The sequence below is a fragment of the Amia ocellicauda genome, chromosome 12, assembly GCF_036373705.1.
Source record: "Amia ocellicauda isolate fAmiCal2 chromosome 12, fAmiCal2.hap1, whole genome shotgun sequence".
Taxonomy (NCBI): Eukaryota; Metazoa; Chordata; class Actinopteri; order Amiiformes; family Amiidae; genus Amia; species Amia ocellicauda.
This window is the reverse complement of record NC_089861.1, coordinates 41,514,088-41,527,999: the sequence shown is the minus strand read 5'-3', so window position 1 is coordinate 41,527,999 and position 13,912 is coordinate 41,514,088. Positions and strand designations below refer to the sequence as shown.

The 13,912-nt window shown below is 41.9% G+C and overlaps 1 non-coding gene across 1 annotated transcript; it reads right to left on the bottom strand.

Annotated features, from left to right (window-relative positions):
* Positions 1–637: 637 nt before the first annotated feature.
* trnar-ucu (transfer RNA arginine (anticodon UCU)) lies at positions 638–728 on the bottom strand. Its single transcript is given in 2 exon segments — positions 638–673; positions 692–728. It is a non-coding gene; the product is annotated as a tRNA-Arg (tRNA).
* Between the last annotated feature and the right edge of the window lie 13,184 nt (positions 729–13,912).

Below are 13,912 nucleotides of genomic sequence, written 5' to 3'. Positions count from 1 at the left end.
TATGATCCTTAATATTAGATAGATAGTTTTCACTAGCGAGCACCCGGCCGGGCGATGTCCAGGCTGCCCGCAACGTCACCGTGGTTTTTCCAGGGGACCACACACTGCCGGGGGAGAGAGAAAAAGAAGGAGCTAAGGAGGCAGATTTGTTTTTGGGACAGGCAAGGCGAGAAGGGGAAGTGGGTCGGGGAGAAACATGTTTAGGTGTGGTGTTTGGCAACATGCTGGTATCCAGGACAGTCGGGTCAGAGGGGGTCTTGGGAATGGAAGGGAGGGTGCCCGCCGTCGGGCATCAGAAGGTGGCATCGTCCCGGGCAATGATGGTTCTCTGCCAGCCTGGTGCCAGCCTTCAGGTTGGACGTGGGAGATGGCAGATGAACTGCTCCAAGGCCACCAGGTCGGCAACTTCCGTGGCTTGAGCCAGCGGTGGCAGGCACCGGGAGCCAGGTTCGAACCGGAGGCTTCTGTCCGACGTCAGACCGACCCGGTCCAGGACACTGTCCCTCAGACTTTTGTAGTCTAGGGCATCCTCGGGACGAAGCACTCGGGTGGCAGGGGAGCCAGGCGTACCGCCCACTCCGACTCCGGCCAGTCGCAACACCGGGCAGTGCGCTTGAAGATGGCAAGAAGTGAGCACTGACTCTGGTGGGACTCGAACCCACAACCTTTGAATGACCACTGTCCTTTTCACTAGAAGTCCAACGCGCTATCCATTGCACCACAGAGCCACACAAGACATTTGTCACCATACTGTTCTGCACGCCTACTGATGACGGGGCATCTCAGCGTGCTTGTAGAAGTAGCATTTTCAGATGTGTTTTTTAATCCCTGTCTCGCTGATATTGACACAAAAGGAAATGATGGGTTCTTCTTTTAGATAATGCGGCTCATGTTGACTTGACTGTGAGGGGAAGTATTTGTCAAGCACACTGTCTGTGTCTGTCTGGCTGTCTGTGTGTGTCTGTGCTTGTGTGTGTGTGTCTCTGTGTGTGATGTGGGACAGTGCCCTGTCTGAGTGCCAAATATATTATATTCCCACCATTGTTGCAGCAAGATTGTGTAACCCATATATGAATTTAAGCTTTGTGTATGGCTCCGGAGAGGACAGGTACAGTAGTTCTGTGCAGGTGATTTTTAGAAAAACATTTTCATCCAAGGACATAGAAAGAACATAATGTAAGACACAGGAGACGTGTGTGTTAAAGTTTGAGGTACCTCATTACCATCATCTAGTTGCCCAGAAACCAAAGGGAGTCCTCTTGTATATGATAGCAAGTTCTTTAGAAAAACTTTAGATGTGTCTTGCCCAGTGACCATCTCCGGAGCGCTCAATAAACTTTTTTGGTATTATTTCAGTTAAATCAGGTCCTGATTATTCCTTGTCCGCCTGTTTATTGAGGGAGTAAAATTTGTCCCTATTAGTGCGTCTGTGTCTGTGTCTCTGTGTGTGTGTGTCTGTGGAGGGTTGACATTTTTGATATCCATAACATCAGAGCAGATGAGCTGAACATGTTTCTCATTATGCACACTGGGCACACTATATTGAATAGCGATAACACTACACACATATGAACACCAAATTATTGCTGAATCTATAGTTATGTTAACTCTGAAAATGATAAAATGATCATCTGAAACACACAACAATAAAGCAACGAACATCATTCCACAAAGCAAAGCGAGCACATACAAGGATACTGTAAATTGTAACTGTACGCATACACTAATGTACAAGCACAATGACCATGAACTCAGACCCAATTCTTGGTGGGGGGGGTTTAAGACTAGAAAAGTCACTGGTGCCATCACTGGTATACATTGATTACAGATCGGGCCCTGTGTTCAGTGTGGCCACTGCTACCTACCTACATACCAGAGGAGGCTGGTGCATAGAGGTGCGAGAGAGCAGTTCTGGATCAAACACACCTGCTGCTGCGCTCTGCTCTCCAATGCGCACTGCAGGTCAGTCTCAGGACCAGACAGTGCGCAGTAAGTTGACCATTGAAATACTCTTGCTGTGCTGGATTTTATTTCTGCTATGACACTGACAATTTGATGAATGGTGATAGCTAGTTTAGGGTTACCATACATCAGAGGAGGCTGGTCCACAGAGGCAGAGGAGGTTGCTCCTCCTCTATCTTTGAGTGTTTAGCTGTTACTGTTTCTTCAGTTATATTTGTACTATATTACCTTGTTATAGTGTTAAAATGTATTTTCATTTAATAGTGTGGTTTTTCAAAGTAAATACTTTTTATATACATTAATCATATTAACTAAAACAAATATGATTTTCTTTTTAGTAAAAATAATACTAATCGTTAATGTTATTTATTGTTTGTTATTGATTGTTAAAAAAATATGTTTTAGCTCACAAGTTTTTGTGTTCTTTTCTTGGTAAATCATTTTAGCACCTTTTTGCCATGTATTGAACAAATAAGTGCTGTTTTTTATTTGACCTATTTGTATATATTTGCACAGTATATAATGTTACATAAGGGTCCAGGGATTGAATGTTACACTCATAACTTATTGTTCAGACATTAATACATAGATTTTGTTTTGCATGTAAATACTTGTTTGACGTCATAACACTTTGTTGTAAAAGGTACTTCTTAACATACAGTGTTAAAGATGCATTCTAGTGATGTTGGGGGGAGTTGTGTACCCATTCTCTCCAGTCAGGCATTTTCTTTATTTTTGCATATTAAGGGGACCCTATTTTGTTCACTAATACCATTCCCTCTTGCACTGAACACATGCTCAAGGAATGTGTCCATATTGAAGCACTTTTGGGGGTGAGGCGGGTGGAAAAGTTGTCTGTATTGTCTTGTGTTCATGGCAAGAAGGCATCACCGTTGTCTATTGTGTTCATTTTAAAATACATTTGTCACTAGCAAATGGTAGCAAATATGGTGGTACATTAATGCTGGATTGTTATGAATAGCCCAGCTTATCCTTGTAATTTGCTTCAATCTTGACTTACAAACTGAGTTTTTAAAACCAATTTTAAAAGCATGCCCCCAGACCCCCCTAGCAGACCTCTCTGTAATAATCATGGCCTCCTTATGGCCCCCGCCCCATTTTCAAAATCCTAGAATCAGTGAAATGATTTTTGTCCTGTTTTTCATGTTGTACAGAATTGATTTCTTATTATCATGGTTGTACAGTAAACTGTCCAATTTATTAATTCGGGACCGTTTAGCCTGGAGCTTAGGCTCACTCATATCTTCCTCTTGAAAGTGGCGACTGCAGACGATAGTATGAGGGGTTATGCTGAACTGCTCACACCAAATATTTTGTATCCACTTTTTGAGAGTATCTTCCATGGTAGGGAAAGTATGAAAAGAAAGCTCAACACGCAGTTGAACTAGAGGAAGCCTCACGCAGCGGGACATCTGATACCCCACTCCCCCGCTGTTATTGTGAAAATGGTGCGGTCGAAACACTTGGCCAGTCAGATGTGCGGAACACACTGATGTGCATTTTGCAGCTCAGCAAAGCGGAAACTGACTAGCGAGTCAAAATGCCTCACCAAAGGCAAAAATCAGGGGACAGAGAGGAAAAGGAATCGAAAGAAGCAGAGAGGCAATGGCCACATTTCTTGCAAGGCATGAACACCAGGTATGATAGGCGAAGCTGAACATGGAAAAAGTGAGGAGCTGGTAGACTCGCAAATAAAACGTCAGCTAGAAAGCTTAACCTTTAAGTAACGTTAGCACATTCACTTCACTAGATAAGAAAAAAAAACACTGCTTCACTGGCCATGAGAAGGGCTGTGTACCAACCCGGTATTAAACGGGCCCCGGTGCTAAATGATTAAAGACTGTAGTATTGATGAGCTCCGACGTTACGGTTCTTTTGAACGTGTCGGTGTCATTGGAAATCACGCAGCTGCAGCCGCTGCTCTGCTCTGTCGGACTGACACACACACACACACACACACACACACACACACACACTATGGCAGGGATGGCGAACCCGTAATGCAACGTCTGAATTTCAGTGTGAATACATACACAATAAAATAGCACCCTTCCCAGTAGCTAGAAATACCACGCATTAGGCTGCTATGGGTTAGATCATGGGTTTTCAAACCGGTCCTGGAGTACCCCCTGCCCTGCTGGTTTTTGTTCCAATTTAGGTTTTAATTACTTAATTGAATGGTATATTGCTTTGTTAGGTCAATTAAGGATTCAATTAAGCAATTTAAGACCTCAGTTGCAGTGAACATTTTGTCAGGGTTCACATCGCAAAATGTGAGACAAATTCACCTCCATTTGCGATGTATTTTCTTCATCGATTCGCTGATTCTGCAATGCATTAAAATACGTTTTTCCGTCCCAAATCAAGCATCGAAAATGCGTATAAGCAATGCTGAGGTACCTCCCCTTTAAGATACGCGTATTTTTTTTATTTTATTGTGACGCCCGAGAGGCGGCCCGCACTCCGTGCCCTGTTACCCGAATCCCGTCCCTCATTGGCCAGCGGGTCTGTCACTCATACAGGGCAGGGCTGTAGCTTTCCAATTACACCAGACACGCCCATATCCGAGTACTTGGCTGCGCTGCGGGTTTGTGTGAGAACAAATAATCACCACTTTTGATAATTGGTAGACCAATTTAAGTTGCTAATCAAGCAACTCGTGTTGCTAAGCAAAATTATATTTGATTAGCATAACTACTATGCAAATTTGAGACAACAAAATGTACGCTGCAGTTGGAACAAAAACCAGCAGGGCAGGGGGTACTCCAGGACCGGTTTGAAAACCACTGGGTTAGATGATTGCACTGACTCCTTTTTTCACACGCAAAATTACATCGAGAGCAACAGACATGGACGGTCACTACTACTGAGTTCAGGCAATAATTATTATGCATGCTATTTAAAGTCGTTCACATTGTCTGGCAAACCCAGCGGATTGTACATCACGCATCACACTCCCCTCACACAGACGCACACAAAGAAAGATATAGAGAGACACAGAGAGAGACAGATAGAGAGAGAGAGAGCGCTACAGTAATTAACGGAGCACAAGAGGTGGCCGCCGAGGCCACACAAAACACGACAAAGTCAGCACAGTTTCCAAATCGACCCTATTATTTAAAATATATTCAAACTCGGCATTTACGTTTTCAAAGGAGCACAATCTGCCGGTTGTCGTGGTTGGATCGATCCATAATAATGCTAACAATGTTCCAATTTACCAACTTACATAGCTAGCTAGCGTTAACTAATTTTACTCAGATCAGTGTAATGTGTGATGCGCTGCATCACTACACTGCATGCTAACGTCCGCAGTTTCACGCTGCAATGACCCAGTGACACAAATGGAACTGGCTGGCACTTATTCTGCTCGGTGATATTCTTGGTTGTTCCATGGTGGTGCTAAAGTGGGGCTGTAGCCTAACCAAGCCATACCCCGCCGCCACCCCTGACGCTGTGCAAGATTTCTATGAGGGCAATTATTGCTGTGAGTGACCTAGACAGATGTCATCATGGGCAGACTCTCTCTATATATTTTTTTTTTCACAATAATTCATATTGTCTTGTGCATCATAATAATTGTAACCAGGTGGCTGATGTGTACACTCTACCCTTGGCTAAATTACTGACCATGCCACTCGTTTCGCCCAAATAGTTTTAGATATAATGCGCACAACTCAGGTTTCCCCCTACAAGATCTTTTTAATCAAATAAAAGTAAGCAGAGACCGGAATAAATTGTACAAAATGTTTAACAGTTTATTACAAGCAAAAATCCAAGAATAAAAGCAGGATATGCAATAAACGATTCAATAATTATTCATCTTAAATGCCACAGGCGAACTGGGGTTAGTGAAGTAAAATAAACAAATAAACCACACTACAAACCAAACTCTAAATGTGAAAACAAATCGTGATCATTGTAACAACTCAACTCCAAAAAAGAAACCATTCAAATAAGAAACCCCAACTACCCGTTCACCAAGTGGCAATTAGACAGATGACTTTTAAAACTATTGTACGTTACAAATCATAATATAACAATAGTTTAAAGATGGATAAAAACAAAGAAAAAAATACATAAAATCCATTGTCAGCATGATTAAACAAAAGTTACCTAAAATGCAGTTTAAATCCAGTTACCTCGGGGAGGACAGGTATGCAGAGCAGCTTCCTTCATCCAAATCCTGTCACAGAAAGTTAGATGAGTTGGGAGCTGTGAACACAGGTGGGACTTGATAGGGGTGGGACACTTTCCTGGTTTTCTTCTATTTTTACCCCTGTCAGAGATCCCAGTTTAATACTAATGTCTTATCAGATTAATCTGTGTCCCAGTCTCCCTCTTTCATATGATATGCAAGTATTACTGATGTAACAAATATCATTTTATTTTCTAGAAAGGGGTGAGGTGACACATTAGCTGACTAAAGTAGGTAGAAACTTTTTTTTTTTAATCTATGTACTATTTGTCAATAGTGAAGTCATGCTGGATTCCAAGACGTGTCTCAGGCTGCCCTCTGACAGAGAAGGAGCTTATTAAGGGCATGTGTTGTGTGCAGGGTATTGTTATTGTTGTATTGCTATGACCAGCAGTACATATTGTGATATTGTGGAGCAGTGTAGCACAGTCACTCAGAGATGGCTCACACTCTGGGCCCTCATTCACCACAGCCCAACACTATAATGGGGATCCCAGACTGACGGGTAGTGGCAAAATAAATCAGTTTTCTGTTGGTCTCAGTGTAGGATGTTGTTAATATACACTGCACTGCTGGGTTTACAGGTCACAGTGAATGTCTCTCCTGGCTGAACAGATTTCACTGATGGAGTCTGAGTCACAGTATACTGTCCGCTGGATTCTGGAAACGAAGAATAAAAATAATGCTTACATATATATGTAATATACATGAAAACAATCTGATTTGGTCTATGAGTTTGATGTGTGCCTGTTTAGATATTACAAAGAAATACATACAAAATGGAAATAATAAAATCAAAATAATTCCCACCCTGAGTGCATAGTGTCCAGATGAACATGGTGATGAAAGTCATTGTTGATGTGTATTGTGTTGGCATGAAGGGCAGCTGTCGGTCATGAAGTGTTAAACTCACAGGCTGTAAACACTCCCAGAGCACTAAAGCATGTGCTGCCAGTGCCAAGTGTCTCGTTGTCGGACCTGCTGCATGGATTCCCCAGATCACCGCTACCTGTCACCCCTGTCTCAAGTTTTGTGGTTTCCCTTCTAATAATTTCATTCTTTTCTTTCTTCAAATGTACTTAAACCAAGGAGTACAGTTTTTGAACCATTCAAGACGATTTTATTAATTTTCCTTTTTAAAAAAAAACTGGTGGTTCAGTTAATTTGCTACAGAAATTCGATACCCTCTCAGTAATGTTGTGTAGATTGCTAAATGGAGAGTCTTTGACAGCATAAACATATTAACTGTGTAGTGGTGCACCTCAACAGCTTAACAAGCTTTCCATTTCCATTTTCAAAATAAGAAGCAGAATGTGCTCACAGGGCTCCCCAATTATTGACATTTGAGGCCAGAGGAGTAAATTGATGCACATTGAATGTCATATTTTTTTCTCCATAAAGGATCTGAACACGAATTACAAATTCTACAAGGATAAGGGCAGCAAAATGAGTATCCCGCGTATCAATTTCACTTTCTAACAATATATGCATTGGTTGCACAAGCAGAGCAAATTGAGCATTATTTAAGAAGCATCTTTCAATCACAAAGGCAACATGTTCCCTATGACCCACTGGGCTTTGGAAAGCTGTTCCTCTGCTCTATATCGGACCTCCGGATCATTTGTTTGTTGCTAATTGATTGGTATAAGCCCCAGGTGTGTACAATCCCCCAGGAAATTATATACTAGGCTGCAATTTAGTGCGTATCCTGCACTTGTGTTGCAATCTGACCCAAAGGGCAACACCTTTGAGTTACTAACTTAATCCTGTACCAATGTTTACATATTAGATAACTTTCACCATCTGCTGTCAGAGAAACAATGCACTATGTTTGGCAAAGCACTACGCTATGTACAGAACACACTTATTCCTGGGTAGCTGCTGCCATGCTGGAACAGGCTGGCACACAAAATCAGACGCCTGCAAAACAGTTTATATGTTATTGCTCAACTGTCATAAATTGTAGAATACATGATCTCGATAAAAGCTCAGACATTTATCACACAGGGCAAGCCAGCTAAGCGATGAAAGGAACCATAACCATTTAATGTGCCTTTTCACAATTGCTGGCGCTCTGTGCCACGATCAGCCGTGTTCAGCCAGCATTAATGACACAGGCCGCTTGTCTAGAACGGCAACATGAATTGAGCACCATCAGAGTAAACAGACAGTCGCAGTGCGGGGGCTTCTGTAGACTTTCACAATTATCCGAATTTACTTTTCTCACTTGAATTCTGTGCTCTCTATATTATCGCTGGATCCAGGGGACTGGGGACAGTGCTGGCTCAGTACCGGTACACTGTGTGTGTGTGTGGGGTGGCGGGGGGGGCGTGCTGGGCATCCCAGGTGCTGCTGTCTTAGACCGAGGTGGAGCCCGAGTGGTAGTCTGACGTCACCTTCTCTGTGGCACTCGTCACTTCCTTAGTTATTGTCATCATCGCCGCTGCTGGGGAAACTCTCCACTTTAAAAGTGTCATTGTCCTCACCATACCTGGAGAAATAAAATAAAACGGTTCAGAATGGTTACTGGAAATCAGGGTGTGTGCCCTGCGCTGAAACCAAACACAAGAAAGGACGAGAGTGAAAAGGAAGAAAGGGAAATAAGGAGAGAGAAACGCTCACCTGCACCACAGCTCTCCAGGGTCGACCCATAGTGAGCGCCCAACAAACCAAATGGCCCATCCCTAGCTCCATAATATCACTATCTATATCATATATGTTTGCTTATATATTGACTTAAATACGGTGTTGCTTATTTATGGTGTATGCAACTGTGTTAAAGGATTTATGTACAAGGTTTCTTCAGTTTAATCCAGTACCCCCCCCCCAATACCAAATGGCCCATCCCTAACTGCACAATATCACTCTATACGTTTACTTGTATTTTAACGTAGCTTATTTATGGTCTATGCAACTGTATTTAAGGATTGATACACACGTTTTCTTGTCTTTTGGCTTTGTTTTAGGGTTATACTCACGTTTAATGATGCTCTGGTCACTCCACAGACTGCCTCTGTTGTCTGCTGCAAGTGGTACATTCGATTACATCTTGACGTGCGCTAGTAGCGATCGTTTCCAGTACATTTCTATATAAAATACTACCGGAGTTAGGCTGGAGGACACAAACCGAATGCAACCGCTGGCACATTGTCAGTTGCACGCATTCGTGAAACTAGCGCACCGAATAGCGCACCGAGGAAAAATCTGAGGATTTAAATCGTAACAGCTGTAAAACGTAAGATAATATGCACTAGCCACACGGACTAGTTCTAGAGAATCTGTACTGGCCCGCAGCGAGCTGCACTAGCCATTGGCAAGCGGGCTCGCGTTAAGATCGACCCCTGTAGTAGAACAGTGTGTCTCTATGGTTACCTATGTAGAAGCCCCAGTATAGACCAGTGTGTCTCTGGTCTATTAGATGGACTGTATTATAGAGTTAGACTTATAATTGTCACATTGTGCCAAATGTTGTGTCAAACGTAGTGAGAAGTCTGTTAATTATACAGTAGTCAAGCTGGCTTGCATTAGTCAGTCACTAGTCAGTGGGAACTGTTTCTCTTTGGGTCTAGTCCAGTATGGTCCTGCCTATGACTTTTGATTTTAAAATTTACTTTTCACGTTGTGCCTCAGAATGCTCAGGAGTATATGAATCAGATGTGAATTGATAATGAAACAATGATTGGTAAAAATCGATGAAGATCGATGGTTCCATGTTTATGAAATGTTTTGATTCTTGAAGGCAATGTCACTCAATGTGTGTGACTTCTTAATAATGAGTATTACAGTTCAGGCCAAATGGCAGCTGGAATTTGAATACTCTGTATTTCATGTGTTTTAAGTGGTATTGTTCAAATACAGCACATTTAGAAGCCTGAATGATGCAGCAAATTGACAAAACATTGAGTGACAGTGAGTGCAAATTAAATAAGAAATAACAAAGTTTGTTACAGTTTTAAATAATACAAATTGACAATATTTTCAACAATTTTCTTTTCCTGACACACTGGTCTATACTGGGTCTACTACATAGGTAACCATGGAGACACACTGGTCTATACTGGGGCTACTACATAGGTAAACATAGAGACACACTGGTCTATACTGGGGCTACTACATAGGTAACTATAGAGACACACTAGTCTATACTGGGGCTACTACATAGGTAACCATGGAGACACACTGGTCTATACTGGGGCCACTACATAGGTAACCATAGAGACACACTGGTCTATATGGGGCTACTACATAGGTAACCCAGGGCTCTACAGTGTGAGCGTTATGCTCGAATTTGTGAGTGAAAATAATGTTGTGCGAGTGTGAAATACAATTTGGGCGCACAGTGCATATACAATATTTGAACTCTATAAGTAAACACTACATTGACAGGATTTTGATAATAATTATATTTTACACTAATCATTATTACGTTAGAAAATGTGGGAAATGTAGTTCGGTTGTGGATTGTCGCAATTAACCGAGAAGGCAATGAAAACTACAAGAACCGTGAATGACGTTCATGACCCAGTGCTGCAGCGGTACATTTGGTACGACATCCAATCACCTACCATCTGGCGTTAGCCGCCTCGTCATTAAAACACACTTACAGATACAGTAGTACTCAGCGACAGCGGGGCTGCCAACGACTTAGCGATAAAGTTGATTAAAATCGAATAAAATCTTAAAATGTAATTAATCGTCGATTACTTGGGTCTACCTGGGGCGCAGCTACTAGAAAAAACCTTGAGAGAGGCAACAGCTTCACCCGTGGAAAGTAAAGGAGCACTTTACATTGAATTTACACTGGAGAGTTTGCTGCAACATGTGCACGGGTGAACTCACACGGTGCGGGCACAATGACACAGAAAACTGAAGAGACGCACTGGAGCCGATGGCAGGATGGAGACATTCAGCTGGTACATTTCTGGACCGAAAACTTGTCCATTAAGGATGGCACAGTGGACCCGTTTAAACCATACAAGTACTCAACCTTTCTGTTACTTGAGTTACACCTAGTTTCTTTCTTACGGTGGCCCTGAAGTGCAACTGCTGAAAAAATAAAACAGCAGCTGCGAGATTTGCAGTGGCTGTGAGATTTGGAAGTGCTGAAAAATGTATTTTGTAATAATTATCTGAATCTCAGCCAATGAGTTCCTCATCCACCTAACAGACACTCATACAAGACAGTGTCCTAGTCCTGCGCTCTTGTTGGGAAGGATATATCACAAGAACCATCTTAAATTACCCACTGTTCTAAAACTTACTATATAAGGACCTACCTCGCTCTCCTTGTTTGTTGGGTAGAAAGATTGTGGTGGTTTTGACTGTGTTAATATATATATATATATTTTAAGGATTGCTTGCGAATTTGATTTGGACTCTTACTGAGAACCCTAATTTTGTGATTGAACCTGGACTGGCTGAGGACCCACTGCCTACTGATTTGGACAAACACTTTCACAATGTCAGAGAAGCCTTTGTGTTTGATCACTTTGTAAACTTAAGTGATGGTAACAAAGAAGGAAACCTGGACCCCACCGGACCTCACTTTCGCAGCCCCCCAGCTCCCCCGGACCTCACTTCATCAGCATCAGGTCTATACTGGGGCTTCTACATAGGTAACCATATGTAACGAGGAGTTAGTAAATGTCCTGCTGTTGTAGGGGTTCTAAGCTAGATATCTTGGATGGATGAGAAACTAAAGGATCTAAGTCCGCGCCCCCAACACAGTTTGTCCCTATACCCCCCAAATTTGAGGTATGTGCCCATCCTGCGTTATATATTTTTTTACATACCGAAGTATAGCTGTGACCTAATTTGGCAAAGTAGGGTTCAAGATTTAAATTCACAATGGCTACCTGAACTAACAGTAATGGGGCACACAAAAAGTAAACAGAGAGGATAACTAAACTATTCCTACCCTCCTGAATCTTACAGGACAGGCGAGACACCCCTACACCAAGATACTTATACAATAGAAAAACTATGGTCATGCTATGCTTCAAAGAAAGAAAATGCTATTGCTGCTTACTTGCGTTTTTCCCTTTTTACCTTCTCTGATCACAATGCTTTTTGACAAAAACTCAGGTGCAGGTGCACCCTGCGCTATCCTTTGCCCGAGCTTTGTCCAGGAAATCTCACTGTAGTCATCTTAGTTCAACGCGGGCTCTCCTTAACTGCGTGTCACACGGGTCCCGTTCACTTTGCACCTAGAACAGTCTCTTCTAAAAAAAAACTTGAAAAGATACACAATTCCAGGCCAGTGTTCAAAAACAAAGTTCATTGTTTTCATATAAAAAACATGTTTATTTCCTCTGCACACTACACAGCTCCAATTTGCACACTCAACTAATCATGGCGACTACTCTTCCCGAACTACAGCCCACCCTTTTTCTCGAGAAAGCTACATTCCGATTGGACAGCAGGTTAGGCGATTCAGTAATTCAGTTGGTTTGCGAAGCCATCCATTACATTAGACCTCTCTGGTGTTCTTAATGTAACAATACCGTATTCTGAACAAAGTAGTATCCCTTACAGTATCCCCCCTGTTGAAAACCTGCTGAATTAATACAGGTTATATATCAAAACATTCAAGGCAATTTCAGGATACCTTTTAAGGGGTCTGTGATCTATAATGACAATACACTGCATATTTTTTGTAAATACCCTTCTATTAAGCTTACTGGAAGTGTACCCTTGTTATATCTCTAGGAGCGTCTCACAACAGGGGAATCCTCCCTCTCTTGCTCTAGATCATCCAAGGGTTCTGGTTCCTGCCCATCTAGAATTCCCTCTGTGTGTTTGTGACTCTACACACAGAGACGCACTGTTCTGTACTGGGGCTTCTATATAGCTAACCATAGAGACACACTGGTCTATACTGGGATTAGGTAACCATAGAGACACACTGTTCTATACTGGGGCTTCTACATAGGTAACCATAGAGACACTGTTCTATACTGGGGCTTCTACATAGGTAACCATTAGTAATATTACGTATTAGTCCTTTTATTCCCTGGAAGATAGCACTTCACAGCATTTGATCATGCTTCTTGTGTTACTAATACTTGTATTATTGATTGATTTCCCCCTTGCTCCCTTTCCCGTAACCCTTGACTGTGACCTTACATCTTGACAGCACTTAGCTTTTACGTTCCAGGATGTATGACCTAACTTACTGTACTTACCTGTGTAAATTGGAAGTTGTAAAATGTATTATATTTTGAATTGCTTTGTACAATGTAAATTTGTATTTGTAATATTTGATGCCTTAACTGTATTCTTGCAATTTGTATAGCACTGGATAAGGGCATCTGCCAAGAAATAATAATAATAATAATAATAATAATAATAATAATAATAATAATAATAATAATAATAATAATAGCCATAGAGACACACTTGTCTGTACTGGGACAAGGTAACCATAGAGACACTGGTCTATACTGAACTGATGCTGGTCATGAAATGTACCCTGTGATGAGGTGTGCGTGATGGTAAAGCAGTAGCTCTTTTGGAGTATCAGGGCTCATAGTGTTGCATTTTTGCGGAGTTCTTCAACACAGGTTTGTATTTCACTATCATGTTTACTTTAAATAGCTCAGAGAAATGTCCTTTATTTAGAGCTTCTCTGAGACCCCTGATTGGAATTCACTGCTTTGTGCAGTACATCAGAATGTCAGTCACAGCTTTAATCACAATTCCTCTCAAATAAGCCTTCCTGGAATCCCGATT